Here is a 12,101-nt window from a genome sequence, read left to right as displayed (position 1 = left end):
TAAACACAATTCTTAACATGCCCTTCTGTCTGCTGGACGACACCTAGCTCTGACATTATCATTTATAATCTGCCCTCAATACACCAACCACATTAACTTTCCTACAGCCATTCTTACCCACTGGATTAGTTCCTCTCCCTTAAACAGTCTCATATCATTTGTCTTTCCTTCTTTTTAACAAATGGTATTATGAGTAATGATTGGCACTTCAAAACGTAGCAGAAATATATGGAAATACATATAGAAAAATAATGGACTGAACTGATAGGAACCCCCCTTTTTTTTTTTTACAAACACACCAAAATGGTGGATAAACATATCAAAAAATGTTTAATTGCATAAACAACCTGAAAAGAAGGAAAGGTAAATCCTTAGGCATCAATGCTAAAGAAGAAAATCTTAAAGCCAGAGCAATAAGCAGAAACACACACTGTTGCAGCTACTGTGATTTTTTTTACTCAAGTTTAGTCTTTCATACCCATAAGTGAATGCCATCAGAAGACAATCACAGCCAAAAATTATTTTTGTACATAAAGACTAAAGTTGCAAAAAAGTTGCTCCAATTCTGAAAAGAGAACCAGAAAAAGACTGAAAAGTTAATGGGAAAACTTTTATTTCTTCCTAGGGCCTAAGTAGGGGAAAAAAAGTCACCTATGGAAAATAAAAACAAAACACCTAACTCCTTCTAAGCATAAGTATTGAAACTGAATTTTCATTTTTATCATGGTGCTGTAATCCCAAGCCAAGAAATTAACACAAAAACTAGTTTAGGACCTCTTAGGCCACCACAGAAATCCATACAAAAACCTCCTTTGGGGACATTTGCAGAATCTAGGACACATGGGACTCTTATGAAATAAACACATGCTTATTACAGATTTAGTTTATGTATATCCTACATTCAGTTTGGCCTCTCTGCTACTCAGGCCTCAGTTGATTGCCTCAATTCCTGGATGAATAACCCTAATGATGACTTACACAGTTATAGTGAAAAATCCCTGCCACCTGCTAAAGATGTCATGCACACCACATAGACCAAAGATGACATGCACACAACACCAATGAAAAAGGAAAGCCTATCACATGGTCTGAATGGACCTGTGGAAACCCTGCCTATGTGCAAGGAACATCTTCCCCTGGGAGAAGACTTTTGATCAGTTAGAGAGAGGAGACAGGAGGAGACATCAAGTAAATTGTTCTCTCTTAATCATTTCACCAGTGTCCTCTTCCAAATGCATTGTTTCATAAAGACTTTCTAGAGATTATGTGTGACTAAGCACCAGCTCTGTTTTGTCTGCAACGCTGTGGACAGCTCAGTAATGCCTTATCTAGCATTTGCTCCCATTCCTTTCTTGGCTCACTTTAATCTTTTCTTCACTCCTCCTTCCCCAGATTTTTTATCCTCCAATATAATGTTAGCATTATAGAGGTAAAGAAATAAAAAAGAAAGGAGAACAAGTAAAAGATATTGAGAACAGAACAAGAAGTCTCAAAAATAAATCTACAGGTATCTTGGAATAAGAAATTAGCGAAAGAGAGAAAAGGCAAAATTTCAAGTGATAAAGGTTGAGCATTTTTCACAATTGAAGAAAGCCATTGCTCTTCAGGTAGAGAAAGCACACTAAGACTCACCACCATAGTAAATTATGATGAAATTGAAGAAGCTAAAAGACAAAGAGGAAATATTGAAAGCAGCAAGAAAAAAAGACAAATTGTAGACAAAGGAATAACTACTCAACGTACAGAAGACTTCACATTAGCAAGATTGACATCAGAAAACAATAGAATAATATCTTATCAAGTTGAGAGAAAATAAATGTCAACCATGAATAATACACCTAAACTATTGTTTAAGAGTCATATTCAGACAGATTTTTAAAATTTATCATCTATAACCCTTGCCGAAAGAACTTCTGTAATACTAAGATAAGCTAATAAGAAAGAAGGAAACAACCCAGAGTTGAAAAGTTGTTGGAAAAAGCAATAGCATGCAAAGAAATTAGTGTGTTGTTATGTTTTTAGAAGACATCAATTATAAATAACAATAATAACTGTAAATAATAAAGGTAATAGTAGTTTGGGGGAATTTAAAAATGTAGAATAGAAAATAATAAAAGAGTAGAGGTAAGAAAATTTGAGATAATAAATTCTGGCAACAATTGATAAAATAAATTAGGCAAGTTATAAATTTAAAGTAAACAGGAATAACAGAAGTGTAATGAATATATAGTCTAAGATAATAGAAAAGTAAAAAGAATTTAAAAACCCTATCAGTATACTAGAAGGCAAAAAAATCAGAAAAAAGATATTAAAGGAAAAGCACAGTACATTTTTAAAATATAAGTATAATATCAACAATATCAGTATCACAATTAATGTAAAAACCTTAGATATACCCATTAAAACATAGAGTTTCTACAAATAGATATAACCAAAATCTGGGTATAGGTTATTTGCACATACCTATTGATACATCTACATATAGATTTACACCTAAGCATTATAATAAAAGAGAAAAAAATTGAAAGTAAAAATTTTGTACAAATATAGTAAGTAATCATTAATCAAGTAAGGATGGTATTAATATAAAAATATTAATATCAGACAAAATACTTTGGGGCAAAATGCATCATTAATAATAAAGCATAATTTCCAATTAATTTAGGTATCAATTCACTAAGACAATTTTATACTTCTGAATGTGTATTTACCTAACATTATTGTCTCAACCTATATGGGTGTTTATATATAGTATAAATACATACACTATGTTTATATATAATATACATATAACATATTTCATAAACATACAGTGTAAAAATAAATGTACACAGAGATATATGAACCTACACAAGGCTTGAGTTGCGACATATCTAGAAAACTCAGCCCAAGAATTCATGAACATTCTTTAAATACATGCCTGAAATATTTATAAATTATGACAAGATAGCCACTCAAAGGAGAATAGCTATTTCCATGGATATGATAGAAGTGAGCTGAAAGGAGAGGAAAAGAGGGGATCGATGAACCAAAAGATGCTGTGCAAAGTGTTATGGAGAGAATAAACTGGAAGACAGAAGGATGAGCCATATGTATTCTTTTTGTTAAAATTTGATTATTCATTTAGAATTCACAATTATAAAAATAATAAAATGCGTTGTATAAATTGTCAAGGAACTATTTTATTATTATCAAAGTTAATTTACTTTGAAATGAGTTGCAGAAATAATAAGATGAAATTTGTATAAGCACTGTGTACTTTTCTGTTCTGTGTACTTCCTGAAGTACAATGTACAAAAAGAACACCCAAGTCATCTTGGTGTGTCTTTTAAAAGTTAGCTTTATAGTTGAGAAAACACAAACACACACAGGAAAAAAGTAATTGTTCTAAAATAACATGTTTGAATGTTTCCAACAATTTTATGAATTGATTTTCAATTTCATGGTGTTTTTATTTGTAATGCACCTTCAAAAATGCAATCATGTGCATATATTTTATTGAGCAGGTATGTAATACAGGTTAAAGCACCCAGATATATTCAACTGATTATCTGTCCTATTAGAACACATGTTTCCTGTCTGCCCCTCTTAAATCCTACTGATGTATCATACATTAAAAATTATGGGGCTTCCCTGGTGGCGCAGTGGTTGAGAATCTGCCTGCCAATGCAGGGGACACGGGTTCGAGCCCTGGTCTGGGAAGATCCCACATGCCGCGGAGCAACTAGGCCCGTGAGCCACAATTACTGAGCCTGCGCGTCTGGAGCCTGTGCTCCGCAACAGGAGAGGCCGCGACAGTGAGAGGCCCGCGCACCGCGATGAAGAGTGGCCCCCGCTTGCCGCAACTAGAGAAAGTCCTCGCACAGAAACGAAGACCCAACACAGCCAAAAAAAAAAAAAAAAATTATGGAGCAACACTGCTATATTTAAAATAGAAAACCATCAAGGAGCTACTGTAAAAAAAAAATTATGGCGCAAATGAAGGCATTCATCTGAATCATTCTCGCAAAAAAGTTACTTTTTTCCTGGAATACTGGGTGGGCCAATACAATATCATTAATTTCTATAAGTTCTGAATATTTGAGAAAGTTCTATTCATGTTTGCCCCTAGAGAGTCAATTAGGAAAATGAGCCTGTACACAAATTAATACTGTAAATAAATGGAATGTGGCCTGCCTGAGTTAAGGGCAAATAACAGCTCTCATATATTTGTAAACTCAACTGAGACAGAATATTTCTGTAGACTTAAGGAAAATATTATCATAATATATATTAATACATTATATTATTAATATATTATTTATACAATATTAAAGAATATTTAGAGTCACCAAGAACTATCTCCATTCACTCTATCTTTAATACTTTATTTTATTTGTATGTATTAGTATTTCATAGACTCTAATAAAATGTCAGTGTCCTGAAAATAAATTGTAGGCATTATTACTCATCTTTTAATTATTTATTTATTTATTTATATTTTGGGCTGTGTTGGGTCTTCGTTTCTGTGCGAGGGCTTTCTCTAGTTGCGGCGAGCGGGGGCCACTCTTCATCGAGGTGCGCGGGCCTCTCACTATCGCGGCCTCTCTTGTTGCAGAGCACAGGCTCCAGACGCGCAGGCTCAGTAGTTGTGGCTCACGGGCCTAGTTGCTCCGCGGCATGTGGGATCCTCCCAGACCAGGGATCGAACCCGTGTCCCCTGCATTGGCAGGCAGATTCTCAACCACTGCGCCACCAGGGAAGCCCCATCTTTTAATTTTTAATGTCAAAAGGTTTATTGTCAAATTGGTTGGTAACCTAATAAACGAATAAATAATTTCTTCTGAAATTAATTAATTTAAATGGAACTAACTAGCCCATATAATCCAAGTTGAATTGTATATGCCTACTGCATGAAGTTCTAAACCCCTAAGGCAGCTATCTAAAAGCCCTGTTTTCTCTCTCCAGACCTCCTTTTACCATCCTTCTATGTATCTTATCTCTCTCATCCATCTACCTTTTGACTAATCTGCTTACCTAGCTGTATCCCACTGCCTGCCAATCAGTTCTATCACTAGCCCCAGTCCACTTGTGAAAGAAGTCCAATTCAGAGATGTTAAGTAACTTGATTAATGTCACACAGCTAATAAGCAGGAAAGCCAAGAGTGGATCTCAGAAATGTCCAACTCCAAATCCATAATTTCAGTCCCTGCACTGTACTGCTACTGTGTGTCCTCTGACATAGAAGTCATACAAATATTTCAGATTCTCTGGTAAACTTCCACATTCTATTCTTGCTCAGCCTGTTCTACATGCTCAGAAAAGGCATCGGTCTTTTGAATTTTACAGATTCTTCATATCTTGTTAAAATGAGTTAATGTTCACAAAGCTTTTCCCAATTCTTCTTAGTATAACATGCTGAAGACATGAAAACACAAAGAATAGACTATGGATTTTGTTCAGTTTGAATACTAATTTTGACTATATTTTTGAAGATTAAAACTTCCTTTTCCTAACAATTTTAAAATTAAAAAATGTATTGACACTGTGAATATTTTTATAATTTAAAGAGTAATTTATATAGTATCTAGATCAGAATGCAAATATCTTTACTATAGGTGTAGAATTGGAGAGCAGGGAGGGAAGAGAATCTGCACATACCCTGTGGTAACTGCAGGAGCAGAGTGGAGGCAAGGGTTATATTTGCAAAGAAGTTGCGCGTGGAGGGAAAATCGGAAAGAGATTTAGACCTGGTTCTCAGATCCCAGGACACCAGGTTTAGACTATCATGAAGGAGGGGGTAGAAGCTCCTTTATCGTCTCAGATGAAAACTGAATTCACTGGAGCAGAAAAGACTCAGTGGGCATGAGTTGATTTTTGAATAAGAAGAATAATTTTAGGTTGAAACTTGTTTTATCTTTCTATCCACGTCTGAGGCAACTGGACACACGGTTCTCAAAAACAAGAGGTATGAGAAACTGAAAAAAAAATGGATAAATATAAATGCTGTAACATTTGAAATATTATTTAAAAAATCAAGAACTTCTATTTCCATTATAGGGAGCCCAAGCATTATTCTATCACAGGTGGAAATAGACCCTTCTTTTGTTTTAGTGAGAGAAACACAGTCAGTGACAAAGGTAGGCAGATCACTACCAGTAATTATGAAAGAGGTCACACCACTGTGACAGCACAACATCCCAAGATGGGGCAACAAAGTGGGAAGTGGCAGCAAAGCAGCAGAGCTTGGTGGTGACGTAGCGGAAGAAATTGATCCCACAGGGTTACAGAAGCAAACAACCAAGGCTGCCAAGGAGAACCAACCACTCACCCAATTCCCTGCCAGGAAATGGGAGGAACTATGGGAAGAACTTGGAATCCTAACAATTCTGCTTGGCAAAACACAGACAGAGTATGTCTGGTGTTGTTATTCTTGTTGTGATCATGCCTTCCTCGTTGTCCTCTTGGCTAATGCAAAAGCATGTGCTACGCAACATAAGATAAACATTAAACGTTTAACATCACCTTCTAAGTGGCATTTAAAAATACAGCACCACCTGCCTCTGTTTCCAGAGCTAGTCTCATTGGGTAGGGAGAGGTCATAATTAAATTTTCATCTTGGGTGAATATTGTGCCCTAGGTGTTTGCAAGCAGGTCTAATGGGATTGTGAAGAACTTCAGGTGCATGTTATCAATCTTTAGAAGAGCTGATTCATTTCAGACTGCACACTAGCACCTACCCCTTGCCTGTGTACCTGTTTGGTTAATTATTTCTCTCCATTACACTATAAATCCCACAAAGTAACCCTGCAGCATTTTCTTTGCAAAATAAAGCATTATCCTTTGTCAAAGGAGTGCATAATTGCAACAAAACAACAGTTCAAAACTGCTTACAATTGGTTTTTTACATTTGACAAACACAGAAGAGAATAATTGCCTAAAGACAGTGTGTAACCTTGATTTAAATGACTTATTATGCACACTTCGCATATATGCAGCGAAAATAAACTTCCTCATTCAAAACAAGTTTCCCCTGCTGACAAATGAATTTGTTTAGGTTGAAAACAGTATACATTTATAATTCCCTTGTCTGTTTTATAACTTCGTGGATCTTGCATCCACTCCCTTTTTGCCTCATTGTCCTTTTTTTAATCCAAGAGATTGTTGTTCATCTATGTTAACTTTTAAAAATAAAACTCAGTGCAAGTCTGAGGAAAATAAAGAATTCAGTCATACAAAATAGGGCATATAAAATTAAGGTAAGAGTAGTATTCCTGCCTCTCCCTCCCACTCAATATATACACCACTAATGCTGTAATGATGGCTATAGAGAGAGGTAGGTAATAGCATAAACTACTACAAATAGTATTTAATGTCCTGTAGACCCTCAGATTATATATATCCCAATTAAGCAAACTCCAGTTTTGTCTTTTTCCTTTTACAACAGGCAGTGATAATTCTCTGAATGTTTTGAGGGTTTTGTAGAGGTATTTTTGCGATTTACAGGTCGTTTGGAAGGTTAGAGTCTTCATATACTTTCAAGTCTCCCACCTTAAATGTTGTCAGATTACTGATCAAAATGAATGTGAAACCAGATGGGGTTTTAAGAGCAAGAAGTCTTATTCCTCTTGAATAAGAACACCATTAAACAGGAAAGGAAAATGCAAATAAGAAAGAGGACAGATCAAAAAGACTTCAGAATATTTGAGAATGCCTATCATGTGTTTTGATATTATTGGCTGCTTTTTCTTTAGTAAAATTCGGACGCTAGCCATCAAGTTGTACTTAAAGCTTTGCAGCAGATGGTGGTCAATATTAATAGATGCTTACTTGTATCAAGCTGTTGGAAAGTCCAAAGTAAAAATTGCTCAGTGATGGCATGTAAGTAGAGAGGAGAGTTCCAAATGGTCTGAAAAATTTAACATATGCAGGAAAAAAAACCCAAATAATTAAGGATCAGAAACAGAGGGCAAAAGCAGCTGCCCCACAAGCAGTGCATCTGGGCCCTTTTTGGGAAAAGACACACTGATATAAATATCATCTGAGCCTTGCAGCATGTCTCTTCCTGATCAGTGTTTTTCAAACAGAAATCAGTGAATGAATACCTAGCAATCTCCAATCTCCTCTGAATAAGAGGTTTTTAAAAACATATTAATTTAAAAAATTAGATAACAGAGGCATATACTGGATGATTTAAAATCATTTAACCATAAAATGAAGTACAGTGAGGTAATTAAAGCTGGCATTTCAATGTCACTGGATACAATCAGATCCAAATGTCCATTCCTCATTCATTTATTCAATCATACACACACACACACACACACACACACACACACACACACACACACACACAGTCTCTGCTACATGCCAGGCATTAATCTAAGACTGAATATATACAGCAGTAATAGGACAGACAAAATTCTTGTTCCCATGAGAATATATGAGACACTCATGGGATCTGGATAGCAAGTATTATCCAGAAAATTAAACAGGGTGATGTGATAATAACATGCCTGGGTACTGAGTTCAGCAAAACCCTCTAAGATGAGATGGTACTTAAAGTGAATCATGCATGATGAGGAGGAGAACATCAAGGAGAAAAATAAATAAATGAAATGAAGAGAAATCCAGGCAGACTAGTTAGTGCAAAGACCATCAACACCTATTTTTGTGTGTTAGAGGAACAGAGAAAAACACTGTGACTGAGACTTGGTACTGAGACGGGAACCAGATGATGGAGGGCTCTGTGGTCCAGGACAAAGAGTTTTTGAATTATTGTAATTGCAATAAAAAGGAATCCACATTTTTAAGCTCCAATATTTCTATTAAAAAGATTGCTCTGGCTCCTAAATGAATAATGGTTTATAGTGAGGTTAAAAAAAAAGACTCAATTAGGTGGCTTGTAGGAATCCATTCAAGAAATGAGTATAGCTTATATTCTGATGCTAATATAGATATGGAAAGAAGTAGATGGATTCACTGGGTGAATGTGGGAGATGAGAGAGATGAAACAAAGTGGGAGAAGGGTGATGGATCCCTGGTAAATCTCTGATCACATGGATAGGCAATAGTCATATTTTCTGAGTGGCGAAGACTCAGCATTAAGCAGTTTGATGGGAGAAGGGCACTAGGAATAAGGAGTTATGGTTTGGATATTTACAGTTTCAAATGCTTATTGGTCATCTAAGTGGAAAAGTCAAGTAGGCAAGAGAAAAAGGCCTAAAGTTTCAGGGAAAGGTTCAGGGCAAATCAATGACAGAGAAAAAAGATAATGCTGTGGATGCTTTAGAATTGTTTAAGAGATTGAGAAATGCTCTTAGAAAAGTAAATGATCCACTTTATGATCATATTGCTAACATCCAATGTCAAGTGAAGGGTACAGTATCATCCTTTTAAATAGCTAATTCAGAGTAAAAATAAAAAAGCCCCAAACCAAAATGGCACACTTGAATAATTTCTTATTCAATGTAATAATTTTCACATATTTGCATTAATAATTAAATGTTGTAAAATATAACAAATAATTTTAAATTTTTATTTTTTCGTCATGATATTTCCAGTCAATATTTTTTTTTTAAAGAAATTCACGTTCTTTTATTTATTTTTTTATCTATTTATGACTGTGTTGGGTCTTCGTTTCTGTGCGAGGGCTTTCTCTAGTTGCGGCAAGTGGGGACCACTCTTCATCGCGGTGTGCGGGCCTCTCACTATCGCGGCCTCTCTCGTTGTGGAGCACAGGCTCCAGACGCGCAGGCTCAGCAATTGTGGCTCACGGGCCCAGTCGCTCCGCAGCACGCGGGATCCTCCCAGACCAGGGCTCGAACCCGTGTCCCCTGCGTTGGCAGGCAGACTCTCAACCACTGCGCCACCACGGAAGCCCTCCAGTCAATATTTTTAAAAATAATGTCTTTTGACATTTTAGTACCCATTATACAGATTCAGGTGAAACACTACCAGAAAGATAGTCCTTCTTTTATTAAATATCTTTTGTTTTATGATTATTTTGTATCAAAATATTATTCATTCTCTCTACCCCCCCCCAAAGAAATTGTAGTTAACAAACTTTCACCAGCTACTTTGCAGTTAAACTGTTTCTTGCAGCTTATAAGTGGGTTAGATTTATAGTGCTGGTTTATTTAAATAAATTCCTTGTAGTTTTTTTCTTCTTCAATGTAAAATATGGTTTTATTTAGCTTTTTAGCTCTTAAATAAAGATGTTTGAAATGTAATTTACTTTTAAGAGTTGAACACTTTGAACAAATCACAATGCATTATATTTTTCTTCAGAGGATATAAGGAAAGATGGAAAGGAGACTTTTGCTACTATATTTAAAACGTGTTTTTATTATAAAAAATCAAACGTACAGTTGAATCTGGGAAAAATAAATATTTTAAGATAAAAAAGATGACATTCTTTATGGATTTTCTTTGATGATGCTAAAAGATGATTTAATGATAGTGTCCAGTAGGAAAAAAAATCTCTCTTATTAAATTAAATTTTCTAAGGTTTTTTTTTTTTCATTTTATTTAACATAAAATCCAACTCTCTAAAAGGGTCTCTAAGGTCTCATACATTTTGTCCCTGCTCCCTTCCCAATCTCGTCTCCCACCAGACTTCCCCCAGATTACTAAAGCTCTGGACACAGGAGCCTTCTTTCTATTAACTGAAAATAAATAGACCAGATCCTGCCTTGAACTTGCTGTCCCTTCTGCTTGGAACACTTGACCCCTGGTTGTCTGTGTCAGACTTCTCATCATTTAATTCTCCATTTAACTGTCATCTCCTATGTCAGAGACATAATCCCTGACCGCCATAACCAAAGCAGACCCATTATCTTCCACCGTTTTTAAAAATGACATTTATCCTTTTCCCAGTTTTATTTGCTTCACACTTATCACTACCTAAAATTATTTTGTTTTGAATTTTATATTCACTTCTACTTGAAATTATTATTTATTTACCTGTCTACTGTCAAAGCGTACTTCAAGTAACTCGTGCCAAAAGCAGTGCCTGCCACATAGAAGAGAGTCAGTACATATTTATTAACTCAATTACTGATGGATAGCTTGAGGGACATTTTAAAACTTTAAAATCTAGTAAATCTGGAAAATGAGCTCCCGTCACCTTTAGCTCCCAAAAGCTGATGAAATTCCCCTGTGGCACCTTTTTAAAAACTGCCATTTAAAATGCTTATTTATTGCTATTTGATTTATTGCTCTGAGGTAGATGATGTTTTCTGATCACCTAGCTAGTTACCAAGAAAATCCTGGAATAATTATTATAGGAAAGGGAGCCAAACTAGAATGTATCTAAAAATCCATTATGTTCTGGAATTTTGAAAAGTTTAGTTTATCAATTAGACATTGTTCATTAAAGAGATGTAACTACACTGTGAATTGCGGGCAGCTCCTCCTGGACCCCATCCTTTAGGACACCTTGGGATGGTTTGGCATGCGGTCAATGCCCTCCAAGAAGAAGCAAACTGCACTAGAGAGGCATGTCTTAGAATGAGGCACGTCTCTGAGGCTGACACTATTTCTCTCTACAGATAAAGAAACCTGAGGTTCAGAGGCGCCAGTAACTTTTCTAAGGTTCAGGGGTGTGATTGTCAGAACAAGAATTCACCTCTCTTCAGACATGTTTTCCTCACTGTGCCAGGCTTTGCTATCTCCTGAAACCCTCCTTGCTCTTTTTTCTGGAATGTCCTATAGACAAAACAAAAACAACATGGCTAAAAACAAAATTATCATCGGTGCTCCTTTTCATATTTTCTCTATTTCAGAAAATGAAGCTGTTATTCATATTTTACGAGTTATCCCCCATCTAAATATCCAATCAGTTATCAAATCCTATGTATCCTGCTTCCTAAATATCCCTTGTTTCTGCCACAATTCTCCCCAGGGCCAGCCTTCATTCCCTTTACTGCTGCCATAGTTTAGTCTTTCATCTTTTTTTCCAGATTCCAACATAGAACTGTAACTCCCTCTAAGTTCTACTCTCATGACTGACACTGACCTTACTAAGGGAAACATTACTAATCATTTTTAGCCTTAAAATACTACTAGGGCTTCTAATAGTCTTTAGGATAAAGTCCAAATGCTGTGGCTTATCCTTTAAA

Source organism: Balaenoptera acutorostrata, chromosome 4 (assembly GCF_949987535.1).
Source record: "Balaenoptera acutorostrata chromosome 4, mBalAcu1.1, whole genome shotgun sequence".
NCBI lineage: Eukaryota > Metazoa > Chordata > Mammalia > Artiodactyla > Balaenopteridae > Balaenoptera > Balaenoptera acutorostrata.
Note: the sequence above shows the minus strand (reverse complement) of the source record.